Below are 17962 nucleotides of genomic sequence, written 5' to 3' on the forward strand. Positions count from 1 at the left end.
TTCAGGTCTTCCGGGCTCACAGGGAGGCCACCCCTGGCTACCAAAGCCGGCTCTGCGAGTGCTCTACTGTCGGTCTGTCTGTCCCTTTCCCTTTCATGCTCCCTTCGGGGTTTTCGTTTTTGCTGCTACATGCTGTTCTTTGCCCCGGCTCAGCTTGTCTTCACGGCGTCTTTCCACTTGAGCGAAAGCACAACAGAGCCGGGATTGGCCTTTTGTTCACCAGGCACACGGTGGCACTTGGTGACACGCAGTGACTACTCTCTGGGTATGAGGAATGATGAATGACTCTCTCCCAGAGTCCTGGCCTCTTGTTGAACAGGTTGCACACAAGGCGGTGTTCTAGAAAAGTCAGAGTCTTGCGACTCTGAAAGGTGAAGAGATTTGGAGCCCCGGGTGGGAGCAGCTGGATGTCTGAAGAGGTCCATCTAGGATAAAGCCAGGGTTACTTCAGCCAGAAGGGGAGTGAGCAAAAAGGCTTTCATGAAGGAGAGATTGCCTGAAGAGATTTCGTGAGGGCCGACTGTCATTCCTGGAGTCAGGGTGTTCTGGGCCTGGCCACCAGCAAGCAACCTGTTCTGCATTCTGTTCACTTGGTCAAGGGGAGCGGGGGGGGGGGGGGGGGGGGGGGGGGGGGGGGGAGCAGGGAGAGGAGAAGTCACGTGTTGCCCAGAATCAGCTTCTTCTGGAGCGTCATTGGAGGCACAAGCTGTGGCACCAGGCTTCTCGGGTTCAATGCCACCTCCCCCACATAGTTGTTGAGTGGCTTTGGCAGCGTTACGACGTCTGGGTTTCTTCCTCTACACAATGGGAATGATATTAGCAATGACCTCACCAGGTTCTTGTGGGGATTAAACGAGCTTGTGTAAATATCAGGCTCAAAACAGCACGAGGTGGAAGCATGTGAACATTCACTGTGATCTCTGGGACACTGTGGGATGGCAGGTGTCCCCTGGCCTCCTCCGTTCTTGCTCCAGTGTAGTGCTCCCCCTCCTACCCGCTTCCCTTAGCCTCCCACAGTTTAGGTCCCCATTTCCTCCCACCCTGTTGAGCCATAGGGTGTCTGTAGCTAGGCCCCTCCTCCCACCCTTTCCCTCTCCTTGCCAAGCCTGGGACTTACAGGTCATGGGAAGACAGTCCTGGTGGGGTGAGTCAGCCCATGCTGCCTTGCCTCCCTGCTGAGTGTAGCCGACCAGCTACAGGAGGTAAAAGGTGTTGATGACATCCCATCTCCTATCAGGAAGGCAGAGATTTCTTCTGAAGAGAGGAACCCGGAGCCCAATCATACCTGTTAACAGAGCGGTCAGCAGGGACCCCGGCTATGGTCTCCAGTCCCTGTACCATCCCTGTCTGTCACAATGTGTGCCTGTGAGAGATTCACCAATGACTGGGTGTTGTAGTGCATCCTGCAGCCATTGCTTGAGTCTCCCGTTCTATTCCTATCTGTAAGGTCCAGGTCTCTGCAGGACCTGACTTCCCTGATGCCTCAGCTGTCAGAACCTGCCTTGCTGATAAACTGTCCCCCACTTTCACGTCATTCTGTAGCCCCGACTCCATTTTCTTCTGCCTTTTCCATCCAGGTTGTTCCACTCAAATCAGCCCGCCCCTCCAGGAAGCTTTCAGAGGATGTCTGGGAGCTTGCTGTTCAAAGGGTGGTCCTCTGACTGATGGTTTGCTGAGGCGTTCAATCCCTGAAAAGGCAGAGTCTGGGACCGTATGTCCCCTGGTACAGACTGGTGACAGAGAAGAGAGCATGTCCAATTCCATGAACAACAGAGCAGCCCGTGGACCTGTCTGACACCCGAATCCTACTCCTGTACCAGCCCATTCACGTGGCTGGCAAAGGGCTGGACTTGCCAAGGGTCCTCACACAAGGCCCCATTCCCAGCACAGGCTTAGCAGAGACAGATCTCTCCTTGTGTACTGATTTGCCGTGGTGTGTTCTGGGAGCCCTTGGCTTAGGAATATGAAATCTCTCTCTGTATGTGAGCTTAAACAATCTGAGGCTGTAGCCCAGATGGTTCCTTGGTCAGCATTCTGTTAAAAAGCGTTCTGCAGAGGCTCACGGGAAGGTTTGGTGTTGTCTCTCTTCTCACTCTCTCTGCCCCGAAACACCTCGGCGCAGTAAAGCTTCTGGAAATCATGAGCAAAGAAAACTACTTAACTCTGGTTCAGAGCTTCCAAAATCCACACCTTTGTCACTTAGCACCTGTGAGCCTATACAAATGATGTCAGGATCCCTTAAGTCCTCTACTCCCACACCCACACACCAATGGCTAAGGTTCTTGTTGGAGGCACTTTTGTCCCTGATGGACCCTTGCGCTCATTTCCCAGGTGGGTTAGTGGCATTGGCCGGGGCTGGGCTGGGGGGGGGGGGGCAGTGACAACACACCAATCCCCACCTCTCTTGCTTTTGTTTTGAATCTCAACTGTTCTATGTTCCAGCAAGTGCTCCAGCAAGTGCTCCAGAGTTGGAGTCCCTGCTGCAGGAGACAAGACTCGCTGCTGCCAGCCGTCGGAAAGGAAGGCGTGGTCCATCTGGAGGGAGGACAATTCACACGGGCAAATTCCATTTGCCTTGCCCACCTGCAGAGTATGTAGCGACAGCGGTTTCCAGCCAACCCCTGGACTGCCTTTTGCTGACTTTGTGGTTGGATGGAAGGTGGAACTGGCAGGGTTGGTTCCGACAGCCTGACTCATGGCTTCTGTAACCACCGCCTCCCGCCACTAACAGCGTGGTTGAGGAGGCTGGCCCGGGAGCTTGTGGGAATCTGCAGGAATGCAGTGCTGAGGGCTTCTCTCTCTGGCCAGTGAGCTGGGGCCAAGGTCTGGGGTTTGCAGAGATTCTGGGGACCCTGGGATCTGTAGTGACAGAAACCCGGCACTGACACCAAGATCATAAGACAATGACCTAATGCGGCAGCACTGGGGGCCCCCCAGGAACCTCCCTTATTTTGGTAGAAAGAAGCTATTGAGGAGGTTTCCAAGGTTGGGTATCGACCGTGGCGATCTCCTGATGGTCACATCGAGACACCATTTCTGTGGCATCTGGGCCTCTTTCCTGTTGTATTCAGAATAACCTGAGAATAAATGCATCCCAAAGCAGAATCCTCCAGCTCTGGGGAACCCCATTTCTAAATAGCAACCCACCACGCCTATTGTCTTCTGCTCTTCGTTAGCTTCCTGAGGAGGCTGCCAATGTGGGCTGAAGAAGCTTGACCGTGTGGGGCCTGTGCAGTCAGAAGAGATCTTCATGGGCGGGAAATGTCACTCAGTGGTAGTGTTTGCCCAGCATGCAAGAGCCCTGGTTTCTATCCTTAGGTTTACAAGAAGGGAGGGGAGATGGAGGGAGAGGAAGAGGGATGAAGGGAGGGAGGGAGGGAGGGAGAGAGAGAGATCTTTACATGAATTTCTAAGAAAAGGAGTCGTAAGCTGGGCGGTGGTGGCACACGCCTTTAATCCCAGCACTCGGGAGGCAGAGCCAGGTGGATCTCTGTGAGTTCAAGGCCAGCCTGGTCTCCAAAGTGAGCTCCAGGAAAGGTGCAAAACTACACAGAGAAACCCTGTCTTGAAAAACAAAAAAACAAAAACAAACCATTAAACAAACAAACAAAAGAATGTGCTTTAAAAAAGAAAAGAAAAGAAAAGAAAAGAAAAGGAGTCTTAGAAACCACCCTCACTTGGTGGTCCCGGTCCTGTATGGCAGAACACACTAGAAATGGATGCTTCAAACCTGGATTCTAGCCCCACACTGTACTTGATACCCTTAGATGACAGCTTCTGTCCCCTCCTCTAATCAGCGCTCCAGTTCTTAAGAGAAATGATGACAACGTGAGATGCGTTCAGAGAAGGTGACCATGGAGAGGGACATGAAACCACACCTTTCAGGGAGGGCTGAAGAAACTGTGCGGGTTGGATATGAGAAAACTCGAAGGCATAGGATGGCTGCCTTAGGGAAGGAAGAGAGACCTACTCTCCATCGGCCCTGTGGGCAGAGACAAGGCCAGCCGGTGGATGTCACAGGAACTAGACATGACTGGAAATCAGCACATCTTGGGGTCTCTTCCCTGGAGAAGAGGTCTCAGAGCTGGCACTTGGCTCAGACAGACAGCAGAAATGGATCGGATCTTTATGGAGAGTCAGGAAGGCTTTCAAAATCAATTCTCTGGGAAAGGCTGAATCTACACTCGGAGCTCACAGAGTGCTGAGCACACACTCTGGGATGGACTCTGGGCTAGTGTTGAGACACAAAAATGAGTGGGTCATCGTTCCACGGGCACAGGTCACGGCCCGTGAAGTGGCATGAATGTGAAGACCTCACGAAGGGAACAGCATGGGAGTCGGCTCTTGGAGGGTGGACAGAGTTTTGATGGACAGAGCGCACTCTGAGGAAGGCCACACGAGGCCACAGAAGCAACACAGGGACAGTGGCCTTGAATCCGTGCAGCTCCTGGGGAGACGCCATTGGGGGAAGCCCAGGCAGAGAATGGAGACAAACAGGGGACATAGCAGATAGACAGAGGTTGGCCTGAGAGATCCGTGGACGGGAAGCTCGGTGTTGGCCGATGTTTCCCAAAAGGTGGAGGGTGTGGTTAGTGTTACTGCCAGATGGGTCTGGTGGAGGCACACCCCGTGCCTAGGGGCGGCTGTGGGCAGGCATGGGAGTGAAGCCTTCCAGGAGGTGGCAGCATAGAGCGAGGAAAGGGCCGGGCTTGAGGATAGTTCAGTCATCAGGACTTGCTGCTGCCTGAATGGGAAGGGAAGAATTAAAGATGAGGGCAGAATCACTCATCTGGGAGGATGGGTGGGTAGCGATTCCAGTTAGTCTTTATTTCTTAAAAGCGAACAAACCCACACCACCTGTAGCTCAGGATGGTTTTGAACTTTACGGAACTCCCGAGCCAAGGCATGTGCGTGTCACGGGATCCCTGTTTCCTATGAACAGGGAGCGACAACAGACGTTGTCCCACCTGTCTGCTAAAGATCCAGACAGTCTCCTCTGCCTCTTCACACCTGCATATCCATGCCCCACCCCCTGCGCCATTTCAACCCTGATTTGTAAAAACCGGTCACAAGCTGGTGGGAACCGGCATGGCACATTTGTAGTGTCCCCGGCACCAGCCTCCAGAGAGCCCCTTTTGTCCACCTGCCTTGCTGAGAGGTAGACTAGTCACTAGCAGATCTGGTGGTCCACAGGGTTTAGACTTAGATGACTTTAGGAATGGACTGTGTAAACCCCTTCTCCCTCTAACGTGTCGTCAGAGTGTTGGGAAGGAAGAAAGCTCACCTCATCCCCAGCAGCTGATTGTCATCTGCCTGGAAATGGCGATGGATTGATTGGTCTTGGAACGGAGGTGTGCCGGGGCTCTGGAGCCTTTATTTCAATAGCTAGCAAACATCTGTCTGTACACTACACCATTACTGTCCCTTCTGCTGCAGACACTGATAGACATCCCAGACACTCCCGTCATTTCCCTAAAGAGTTTGGTTTAGATCCTTCTAGGTATAGCTTTATCATAGACAGCTGAATCTCTATTTCATATGCTTGTGGCCTGCAGCAAGATCTACTACCACTTTCTCAATATTTGTTCCACCGATTAATGATTCTCTTATATACGTTGTGTGATCCTTCTACAGTCCCGGCTTCTTGGTCCTTGATCGCTTCTCTCCAAGAGCTTGGTTGGTCCTTTTACCTTAGCTATTCACCCCCATGACTGACCAGTTTTGCTGTGACCATGAACAACAATTTCTATGTATTTTCAATTTCAAGCAGTGCACCTTTGGGCCATTACTTTCTAACTTCCAGCTCAAATACTCTAGTCATGGGTGGTAGTTTCAATGTAATTGGCCCCCATAATCTCATAGGGAGTGGCACTATTAGGAGGCATGGCTTTCTCCTCTCCCTCTCCCCCTCCCTCTCCCTCTCCCCCCCTCCCCCTCCCTCTCCCTCTCCCCCTCCCCCTCCCCCTCCCTTTCCCCCCTCCCCCTCCCTTTCCCCCCTCCCCCTCCCTCCTCCCTCCTCCCCCCTTACTGGCCCCAGTGTACTGATTTTTAAAATGATTTCAGCATTGAAGAGACAGTTGTAGAATGGGACAGGGGTGTAAGGTTTGATGTTCATTCATTCACTCATTCAATCAATAAACACTATGTCAGAAGCTTTGCCAAGCACAAGGGATATGGTAACAAACACAACTTACTCCTTTTCCTTGAAGACCTCAAACTCTTACACTAGATGAAAGCCTGTGGCCACAGGGTAGCTGACACAAGGGTGTGGCATGCCACTTAGGACAGAGACATCAGTAGAATAGTATGAAAACTTAGGTTGGAGTGCGTACAGAGTCAAGGAATTGTAGCAGAGGAAGTCACAAATCGGAGCATGTGCATTTTAAGTTAGGTTTTGAAGAATGTGTAGGAGTTTGGCAGGTGAAAGAAAGTGGAAACAGAGGGGTTGGGGATTTAGCTCAGTGGTAGAGCGTTTGCCTAGCAAGCACAAGGCCCTGGGTTTGGTCCTCAGCTCGGGAAAAAAAAAAAAAAAAAAAGTGAGAACAAGACTGTTCAAAAGTAGGAATTGCTAAAACAGGATACATGTTTGGAGGTGTGAAATTGGTGTTTTTGGTTTTTGTTCTTTCTTTTAAGGAATCTTCTGTATTTTATTCACGTCTATTAATGGGAAGAATACAAATTTAAAGTGTAAAATAAGGCAAAGAACAACCTTCAAATAATATTAACACACCCAACATTCATGGCTTCCTTCAGTATTTAAGTTTCTGATAACTCTACTTTATCACAGAACTGATAAGTATGACTGATAATGCATTGTCAACCAATGGGTATGAATTTCCTGAGGACCTGGCCTTGCTCTATGTACAATAGTCTTCCTCCAAATGCTCCGACCATTTAGTGGCCATTTATTTTGCAAATGATTGCATTCTGACCATGCTGAGCTGTCCAGTGATGGGATGGTTGTGCCTTTCCACTTTATCTCAGGGTTTCGCTGTGAGTCATATGAGTTCATCCAAGAAGACAGAAATTAAAGTATACTGGAACGCTCCAAGCAGTGCCCCGAATCACATACGATTTCTGTGAGTACGAGAGCACTCACCTCTGTAACCACTGCCATTGAGATGGAGACCCTCACGACGTGTACCAGTTTGCCATTGGCTGCTCACCTGTGTAGGAGAGCTTTAGCAGTTACAGCGTACTGATGGAAGGTTATCTTGCTTCTTTCCTTTGCTGTTGTTTGAGACAGCGTCTTGCGATGCAGCATTGGATGACCAGGAACTCCCTATGTAGATGAGGCTGGCCTTGAACTTGTAGCAATCCTCCTGCTTCTGACTTCCAAATAGACCTGGCCTTTTTCCCCCCCTTTCCTACACCAGTACACTTTTAGCACATAGCCCAGGACTTTGCACTGTCTTTTTTTTGTAAGGCCTCTTCCTGCTTTTTCCTCCCACGTGCTTGGATTACAGGCATGCACCGCCAAGCCTGGCAGGACTTGGTACTTAAGGGGCCTTTACTAGACACTGTTGAGTGAGTGAAGTATTACACTACTTTAGGACTCCCAAGAGCCATCAATTAGTACTTGAGCATGTGGTGTGTAGAGTAATACTTCCAGTTTTTGTGTGAGAGTATAAATAAGCCAGGGCTGAAAGTAGGGTGACTTCTTTGGCAGCACTACAGCTTGTAGATAGCTTATCAGGAAACAAATCTGCTGCGTACCTCTTGGAACTGTGAACCCAGAATTGCGATAGGGTCCTTTTCCTATTCAGCGGCACAAGGCAGAATGGAATGCCATAAAGCTAGGTAATGATTCCTGAGCGGTGTTCCAGACGTATGTCTATCTTGTAGGAGAGAGCCTTCTCTGGACGTGTTTCTTTTCTGCTTAACTTTGTAAGCAAAGTTACGAGCACCCAAAGATGTCGGAGACCGACCAAAGGCAGACAGGAGAGAAGAAAAATCACTCCGTGAGTTGTCCATGTTCATCCAAGGGCAGGCTGCAGTTGGCTCCATGTAGACTAAGAGTCAAATCGAAGCTTGTCATCTCACTGGCTTTAAGAACCAGAGGAGACTGTCTGAGGCAGCCAGGAACTTAAAAAAAAAAAAAAAAAGGATATCGCAAATGTGATACAGTCTCAGAGCAAATGCTTCAGTTTCAAATATGAGCTATAACTAAGGGCTGGCAAGTTGGCTCAGCAAGTACAGGTGCTTGCCACCAAGCCTGAAGACCCAGTGCAATCCCCAGAACCCACTTGGGGGAAGGAGAGAACTGACTCCTGCAAGTTGTTTTCTGAGTTCTACATGTGTGCTGTGGCGTGTTGCATGTGTGCAACACACAGACATGGACACTACATACACTGAAAGAAGTAAAGATGCAGTAGACATTTAAAAATGATAAATAAACCACACCTGAGTCTCCGATTGGCTCTTCAGCCATACGTGTGTGAAAGAGTACCCGGGTAGCTCATACAGACCCCAAAGGACTGACCAAAGGTTAGCTGCCGGTCACCACAAGGGAAATGGAGGCTGGAGTCTGAGCTCAGCAGTTAACGGCCTGACAAAATGTCAGTATCCTTCAGATGGCGAAGAGGAGAACCCAGAAAATACACAAATATCATTCATTACATTCAGGGTGCAAATTAGAAATAAGAGAATATAGCCGGGCATGGTGGCCTTTAATTCAGCACTTTGGAGGCAGAGGTAAGCAGATCTCTGTGAGTTCAAAGCCAGCCTCGTCTACATAGCAAGTTCCAGGATAGCCAGGGCTATATAGAGAGACCCTGTATCAAAAACAAAACAAAACAAACCAACAAAAACTAAAAACCAAACAAGCAAATATAAATAAATAAATAAATAAATAAATAAATAAATAAATAAATAAATAAGAGAATGTGATCCATAATTGAAATAAAAGGAAACAAACTATTTAAATATTGGAACTGGATAATTTAAACACAGAAATAATAATTTTGCTAGAAGATGTGAAGAAAAATGTAATGAATAAGCAACATCTGTAAATGTAAAAGGAACATTTCCAAAAGGTAAAAAATTATTCAACAGAACCAAATAGGAATTCTAAAGCTGAAAAGTGTATGTAAAATGAAAGTCCACTGACAGGTTCAAGCTCACAGTTGAAATGACAGAAGCGTTGAACCTGAGCACAGATCAACAGGGATGGACGCACCTGAGGAGCAGGGACTAGAAACTGATCCGTGGAGCAATGGCAAGAGGTCCAGCACATCTTGAACCCCAGTTCCAGCACGAGAGGAGGAGAAAGGAAAGGAGATATAAAGACAATTGAAAACAGGATGGCCCCAAATTTCCCAGTGTGCTGAAAGACAGCGCACAGACTGAGAAGCTCAGCAGAGCTCAAGCAGGACCTGCTCGAGCCAAGCCACATCCGGGTGTGCTGTTGTTACAGACTGAAACAATAACGTCTGGGAAGTGGAAAAGATGACAGAATACATTTAGAGAAGAGGTACATGATTGCTAATAATAACGGCAGTGAGAAGATGGAGAAACAGCATCTTTAACGTGATGGAAGAAGAGCGCCACCATCCATCAGAATCCTGTATCTGGAGAAATGTCCTTGAAGAATGAAAGTCAAGTAAGGGCACTCACCTCCATCCTTTGGCTTGTATGTGTGTCTGTACGTCGTGTGTGTGTGTGTGTGTCTATGTGTGTGTGTGTGTGTGTGTGTGTGCACACGTGCGTGCAGGTGCACTTGCCTCTGTGCATGAGAAGGGAAGAGGCAATTAGGTGTCCTGCTCTATCACGCTTCACCTTTTTTTTTTTTTAAAATTTAACCTAATTTCTTTATTGATTCTTTGGGAATTTCACATCATGCACCCTAATTCCACTCACCTCCCAGTCCTCTCATATTCTCCCCCCACCCTGCAGCACCCCACCAAAGGAAAATTAAAAAAAAAAAACAAAGCAAACAGACAAACAAAAACAAGAACAAAACAAAACAAAAAACAAACAAAAAACCCTCTTCACTTCTGCATCTTTCCCGCCTCTTCAACACCTCTTCATTTTTGTCCTGGTGACACTGGGAGCCTTGGTGTGTCACATAGAATACCCTTTTGTCCAATCAGCTTTACTAGTGTCTTAGTTAGGGTTTTTTTACTGCTGTGCAGAGACATTATGACCATAGCAACTCTTACAAAGGAAACATTTAATTGGGGTGACTCTCTCACAGTTTCAGGGGGTTCAGTCCATCACATCGGGATGGGGAACATGGAGGCGTGCAGGCAGATGTGGTGCTGGAACTGAGAGTCCTACATCTTGACTTCCAGGCAACAGGAAGTCAACTGACTGTCACACTGACGGAAGCTTAAGAAAAAGAGACCTCAAAGCCCGCCCCCACAGTGACACACTTCCTCCAACAAGGCCACACCTCCTAATAGTGCCACTCCCTTTGGGGCCATTTTCTTTAAAACCACCACAACTAGCAAATGTTCATTACAATGAGTCACTGGTCCGATTCAAGGTCTCTGGCTTCTGGTACATAACCACTGGATCCTCACCAAAACTCTTCTGGGACAGCCTGCAGCTGCCCCGACTCGTGAAGATCCTGCATGTATTGTCCCACAGGACCAGTCCCTACATGAGCTCCAGCAGGTCCTAGATGGGGTAGATGTTAGGGTGGGGCAACCCAGGGCCCTGCTGTGGACCACCCGCTTCAGGTGAGGGGATGGAGCCAGCTCCCCTGTGCCTACACCATTAGGGTCAGTTCTCCCTCATGCAAGGTGAGAAGTGGGGCCATTTCTCCTGAGTGCAGCTTTCCCATGAGGGTAGAGGCCAGCTCTCCTGTTGCAGTGTCCAGCAAGAGGTAGGGCCAGCTTTCTCAGGGCCAGCTCAGCATGACCCTCTGATTTTATCCCACATGGCCACCGCTGAGGTGACACAGGCCACAGACATCAACATAGACCCAGCTGCAACTGGACTGCAGACCCAGACATGACCATTGGCAGGAACTCCGGCCCAGACAGCATCCTGGCTCCAGGTGGAGGCACTGGCCACTCAGATGAAGACAGTTGTGGTAGCGTCATGGCCCCTGGACACCAACAAGACCTCAGGCTGCAGCCCCAACCCCAGGCTTCCATGTGACCGACCTTTGGTGGCAACACGGGCCTCTGACTTCAACACAGACCCTGGCCTCGGTAGGACCACAGACCCAGACACGGTCCTTGGCAGCAGCCGGATCTGGATGTCACCATTGCTCCAGCGGCAGCGTGGTCCTCAGACACCAACGTGGCCCCAGACCTTGGGCGTCTGCATAGTCTTCCATAGTAAGAGGAGCCTTGGGCATCAACACAGACTCTGGCTGTAGTAGGGCCATGGACCTAGACGTGACCCTCAGCTGCAGCTCGGCCTGGATGTCACCATGGCATTGGGTAACAGTGCAGGCCACTCAGATCTGTATGGCCCTGGCTGCAGCATGGCCCTCAGATGCCAACATTGACTCAGGTGGCTGACCTGACCTTGGGCATCTACATGGCCTTTGGTGGCAATGGCAGCCACAGATGTCAACCCAGACCATGGCTACTATAAGGCTACGGACCCAGATATGGCCTTTGGCAGCAGTCTGGGCCCAGATGAGAACATAGCCCCTGGTGGCAGCACAGGCCACCCAGATCTGTATGGCTCTGGATGTAGCACAGGCCACCCAGATCTGTATGGCTCTGGATGTAACAAGGCCACAGGTTGCCTCCCAGACCCCAGGCCTCCATGTGGGCCCTAGTGGCAACATGGGCCACTGACTTCCACACAGACCCCGGCTGCAGTAGGACCATTGACCCAGACGTGGTCCTCGGCAGCCCCCCAGGTCTGGATGCCATCCTGGCCCCAGGTTGCAGTGAAGGCCACCCAGATTGGCATGGCCCCAGTGGCAGTGAGGTCCTCAGACACCAACATGGCCCCAAGTGATGGCCCAGCCCCCTGGAATCAGCGTGGTATCTCTTTTTGTAAGACAGGGTCTGTCACTGAACTGAAGGATGTCGGTTATCAGACTCCAGGAGTCTTTCTGTCCCCGCCCCGTTACGGGAGCCCCTGCTCATGTCTGGCTTGTTATGTGGGTGCTGCAAGCACCTCTATCCAGTGAACCATCTTGCCAGCACTACAATGGCATCTTATTCAGCCGTAATGAAATTATATAATTTGCAGGAACACGGATGGAACTGGAGATCATTGTGCTAAGGGAAATAAGCCAGATGCAGCATGACAGTTATTGTATGTTTTCTCATATGCAAAAATCTAGAACACACACACACACACACACACACACACACACACACACACACACACGAGGAGATTATCTGTCTGGGAAGAAGATGGGAACTAGTGGGAAGGAACAAGACAGAGAAATGGAGTAATGTGGGGGTGAAAATGAGCAAAGTACATGATATATATGTATGAAGAGGTCATCAATAAACCCATAATTTTGCATAATGAATATATTTGCTAATGACACAAAAAGCAAGCCAGCAAACCAACCAAACATCCAACCAAAAAACCCCAAAGAAAGCCATCAGAACCAAGGACATTTGAGGATGACATCCACTGGGAAATCATAGCAAACAGACGTATGCGTACACTCAATAAATACACAGCATATGTGTTTTACAGCTGTACACAATTCACTCACTGAGAAAATATGTCAGGACATAAAATAAATTGACCATTTCAATATATTTAGATGAATTGAAATCATACAGAATAGGGAATAAGTTCTTTGCTTATAATGGATAAATAAAAAGTATATAGAATTTTCCAAATGTTTAAAATAAGTAACACTCTTCTCAATAACCCACAAAAGAAGTAACCAGTGTGTCAAAGTGCATCTAAAACAGTGCTTGGAATGCCCAAAATCAATTACCTAAGTTTCTACTTAAAAAATCTAGAAAAGGATGGGTGGCGGTGGCAGCAGCAGGACATGTCTCGGGAGGCAGAGGCAGGAGGATCTCTCTGAGTTAGAGGCCAGTCTGGTCTACAAAGTGAGAGAGACTCGGTCTCAAAGCAAACAAACAGAAAAAAAAACAAACAAACAAACCAAACAAAAATTTAGGGGCAAAAAGGCAAAATAAATTAAGTAGGAGAAAATAATAAGGAACAGACAGAAAATTAGCACAGGCAGAAATTGGTAATGAGATAAACAGATAAGCATCTAACCAGGATGTTCAAGGTAAGGGAGGGAGAGAAGGGAGGGGGAGGGGGAGGGGGGAGAGAGAGGGAGGGAGGCAGGAGGGAGGGAGGCAGGAGGGAGAGGGAGAGAACATCAGAACTACGGAACAGCATTGCTTCTGGGGAGGACACTGACCCGGAGCATGTGCGTAGCGTTTTCTGAGGTCATGACATGGACTTTGGGTTGCACAGGTGTGTGAGTTTGAGAGATGCAAGGCATGATGTGTTTTAAGGTTTGTGCATTCCACTGTATCTATATTTTACCTCAGAGGAGGAGGGGGTAAAAATGAAGGAATCATAAGCCCAGGGCCCAGCTTCCATCCTTCCTCCACGCTCCTTGGCATCACTTGACCCTGATGGGGTAGCTCTCCATCTGTGGGTGCCCTTGCCTGCCCCGGCGCCTCGCCCTCCTGCTTCACCTCGGCTTTTATTCACAGTTCCTTCTCACTGGCACAGACCAGGTGTCCAGTCTGTGGGTCCATCTTCTGCTCTCCATGCTCCCCTGCTCCTCTTGTCAGCTCTGGTTTAAAAGCCCTCTGGTTTTTTGTTAAGGAAGGCCTGGCCCAAATGTCCTAAAACCCCTTTAGAACTTGGGGCACTTGGGATCAGTTTGTTCATTGTATTCTTGGACACGCGTGTTAGGGTTACAAGAAGAGTCCTGTTAGGGTAATCCATACTGAGCCTGGCTCTGCTACCTGGGTTTGAGACAAGGATGAACACCTGTGTCCCAATCCTTTGCTGCTTCTCATCTTTCCTTCTTTAAGAAATGCCTGGGGAAAAGGCTCTGGTCCTCCAGAAACCTTTTCTAGGCAAAAATCGAAAACCATTCTCCACAGCCCCTTCTGAAATTGAGAAAATCCCTTCCCAGTTAGCCTGCCTCCTGGCCGCTTCTGAGTCTAGTTCTCACCACGCACACCGTGTACACACACTCGGAACAGGTCCTGCCTGGTTCGCTCTGCTTGGCTCTGAGTGTTCCTGGGACTGAGCCAGTCCCAACAAAGCAGATAGCTGGACCCTTGGCAGGATGTGGTGGGTGGGGCTGTTATCACAGGTGCCAGCCGAGGAGGTGGCATGCTAGGCTCGCCATCCGCTTCCAGGTCTTTCCTTTGGAACTGATCCATATCCAGGTCACAGACAGAAGAGTCTTCAGGGCTTGCCTGGCAGGTGACAGTCACATTCCCAGGACACAAGTCAAGAGAAACAGCCAGTGTGAAGAAATCCTTTCTCTCCCCTCTCCCTCCCTCCCCCCTCCTTCTTAAACAATACTACAAGACCCTACATACACACATAGCCACATGGTTCCTCGGAGTTCCCATGGTTCCAGTTGCTCAGCCTCTCTGCCTCTCTGAACTGTGAGTGAGCGATGTGGGCATGGTTGGACCAGCTTTGTAGTGTCTGTCTGTCCGTGTCCGTGTTCACTCTGCTGACGGTCACAGATCAAGCGGTCAAGTTTCTATCTGTTGTCTGCAGTTTAACTGTCCTCCAGAAAAACACGGGTCCCAGAGGGCAGGAGTCTGAGTCTCAGAGGATCCAGAGCCACATACATGGGCTCACTGTAGCCGAGGCTAGCCTCTAACTCATTCTGTAGTCAAGGATGACCTAAGCAGTGGGGAATGTTGGGAATACAGATAATTACCATGCCCAGCAGACACAAATCTTAAAAATTATTTACTAATTCATCAGTATTGAAGCTTTTATTTTGTTTTGTTTGTTTGTTTGTTTGCTTGGAGACAGAGTCTTACTTTGTAGACCAGGCTGGTCCTGAATGCACAATCCTCCTGCTTCAGTTTCTCCAGTCCTGGGATTGTGGGTACATACCACCGCACCCAGTTTTATGCAGGGGTATGGAGTGAACCCAGGGTTTTGTGCATGCTAGGCCAACACACTACCATCTAAAGTACATACCCCTTAAGTGTGAAATTTCTTACTGGTTGACTAAAGGAACCACTAACATGTTAGAAGCATAAAGTGTGGGGTTCTCTGCTGATCCCCTGTCGCAGGCTCCTCAGCTTTCACAGGCATCCTCAAGATGGCCAACCCATCTCTCAGGGACGTGTACACACAGGCTGACCCAGCTGGTGTCCGCAGGATGACTAGCCAGGGTGGGGAATACGTGCTGGGGTCACGGAGACATTTCTTGCCTTGAAGCCCTTGGCTCATTAGCTCCATGTTCTAACCAACCAAACCTGCCAGCTCTAGACTGGATGATGCTTGTAGCAGTTCCTGGCATCCGATAGACAGTCTGTGAATCAGAACTCTTATTCTCCTGCATGTCTGCACAGCAACCACCCCTCATAGGATGTGCAAGCCTACGCGGTCTCAAGGCTCTGTGAACCCTGATTCACTGGAGATTTGATAGTGCGCAGTCTGGCTGCCTCCTCCGCATGTTCTGATACTCAGGACCCAGGCAGGAGTCCTGGGTCTGATCCAGGCTTGGTACTTCTGTAACCTCCCTGTGTGACTCTGAGCTGGTTACCAGCTCTCAGTTTCCGCTCATCTATTGATTGGAATTTGATACCCCGTGCTCTGCCCGGGTTACTGAAGAGAAGTGCAGATCCAGACAGAAAACAGTGCCTCGGGGCTCTGAAAGTGAAAGGGGTCATTGTGTGGCTCTTCAAAGAAGAAGACTGTTGCCCAACATCTGTTCACCCTTCTCCAACTGTGCTGGCAGCAGAATGCACTGTTTTTAAAGACGGATGCTTTAGTTCCCTGATTCCTGGGGCGTCCAGCCCCCCACCAGGTAAGCTGCAAAAGGAACCGGAGGAAGTGGCTTTGAGGTCAGGCACGTGGACATGTGTGGACATGGGCTCTGAGACCCTCGGCTTCCAGGTCTTTGAAGCCTTTTCCTTCTCACCTCTCAGATGTCCCGTGTCCTTGGTGTCCCTTTGTTCTTGTCCATCCAATCCTGGAGCCAAGACCCTCCCACACTCATCAGCCTGCCCCTGGAAAGGCCCGTCACCTTTTTGGTCAAGGACAGCTGAATTGGGACTTTAGAGTTGTAGTCGTTTGGCACGCCTGTACCCACCTTGAGGGTAACACTGAATCTCTACACCGTTATGATTTCCCAATAATCGTATGTAGTAAGTAGTTCTGGGAAAGTGAGACAATGAATCTATAATTCGCTTCTGAGCATGTGTACATAAAGATGTCAGGATGACGGCAATGCCGTGTGGCATTTTGCCTTGTGGCACAGTCGCAGCAGGACAGCAGCAACCAGGCATGCATCAGGAATGGATAAATCTTACCCACATGTTACTGAGCTAAAGCTAGAACGAAGAACAGGCTTTAGCATTGGCACCCTTTATAGGAAGTTCAAAAGGACAAAATTAAAATAAGGTGTTAGAAGTCAGGGTAGTGCCATGCTCTCCTTGAGGGTGGGATAGTGTGGGAGCCCATTTTCAGGTTCCTTGTGGCTTTACCCAGCAGGTCCGCATAGAGGAGGATGATTAGGACCACGGGCCTGAGTGCAGGTGTCTGAGATGGTCTGCACTTGGCTGTGCTGGAGGGAGGTCTTTTGCTCCACCCCTTGGCGTCTCTATAAAAACCCTGGGGCAGAGACAGGGCCTGTTGGAATAGGTTCCAGGCCCTCTCAAGGCTATCCTTTATTTTCTATCTGTTTATCTCCGCAATATTCTCCACAATATAAATCCTTCTATCTAATATTTCCTGCTGCTCACACTCAAGAAAACTCTGGGGAGCTGTGGGGTTGGTGGGTAAATGCCCCACAGGATAGAAAGAGGAGAGCCATGAGGAAGGCTTGAGGGCTGGTCCTGTACCATTTCTTGGTCTGGGTGTTGTTCAGTTTGAAGAGGGTCAGAACTGTGTACATTTTAAATTGTGTGATTTCGATCTCCAAGTTGTATTTTTTGTTTGGTTGTTTTTGTTTTTTTTGTTGTTGTTGTTGTTTGTTTCTTGAGACAGGGTTTCTCCGTGTGGTTTTGGTTCCTGTCCTGGCTCTCGCTCTGTAGACCAGGCTGGCCTCGAACTCACAGAGATCTGCCTGGCTCTGCCTCCCAAGTGCTGGGATTAAAGGCGTGCCCCACTTGCCGGTCAGCATCCAAGTTGTATTTTAAAGCATGCATAAAGATGGCACTTACTGATTTTGTAATCTGACCTGCTTTTTGCAGCCAGTGTAAGTCTGTAGGTCCCAAAGCATTTCCAGAAACTCCAGCCTAGTACATCTAATGGTGTGGGTCACAGAGAGCCACAGTTATCTCCTGAGTGGTGCCGTTACCAAACACCATGATATCCCAGGATGCTCTAATGGAGGCCTTGTTAATCATAATCCTTCCAGGATGGGAAAAGCTCCCCTCCATGGATTAGCATCTCCCCTTCTCAATCCAGACATCCCTGGTTCTCACAGATGACGATGGCCCTCAGCCCACACCATGCCGGGGGACTTCCATATCCCTTGTGTTCACAGCTCTCCAGCAGCTAACATGGAACCCATGCAGCATGGGCATTCTGAAAACATGAATCCGAGTCTTCCCCCTTGAAATTTTCCTCCCTACAGAATTCTGCCTGGATGGATGGGGTTGTGCTCAGAATGACTTTCCCACTTGTAACCTGGATGACATCAGTCAGATTTGTTCCCTCCTAAGCCCTACCTATCTGTAGATGAGGACTGCAGCCCCAGCATCCTGGTGTTCACATGAACTGCAGTGGAGCAGGTATCTATGCATGCTCTTGGGTGACATTTTCAGTCCTTGCCTGATGTGTAGTCAGTAAGAGGAGACATTGGAGAGAAGGCCCTTCGCCCCTTAATAGTAACCCAAATAATACA

Source organism: Peromyscus californicus, unplaced genomic scaffold (genome assembly GCF_007827085.1).
Source record: "Peromyscus californicus insignis strain IS unplaced genomic scaffold, ASM782708v3 Scaffold_14__1_contigs__length_90479793_seg_2, whole genome shotgun sequence".
In the NCBI taxonomy this organism is placed as follows: domain Eukaryota; kingdom Metazoa; phylum Chordata; class Mammalia; order Rodentia; family Cricetidae; genus Peromyscus; species Peromyscus californicus.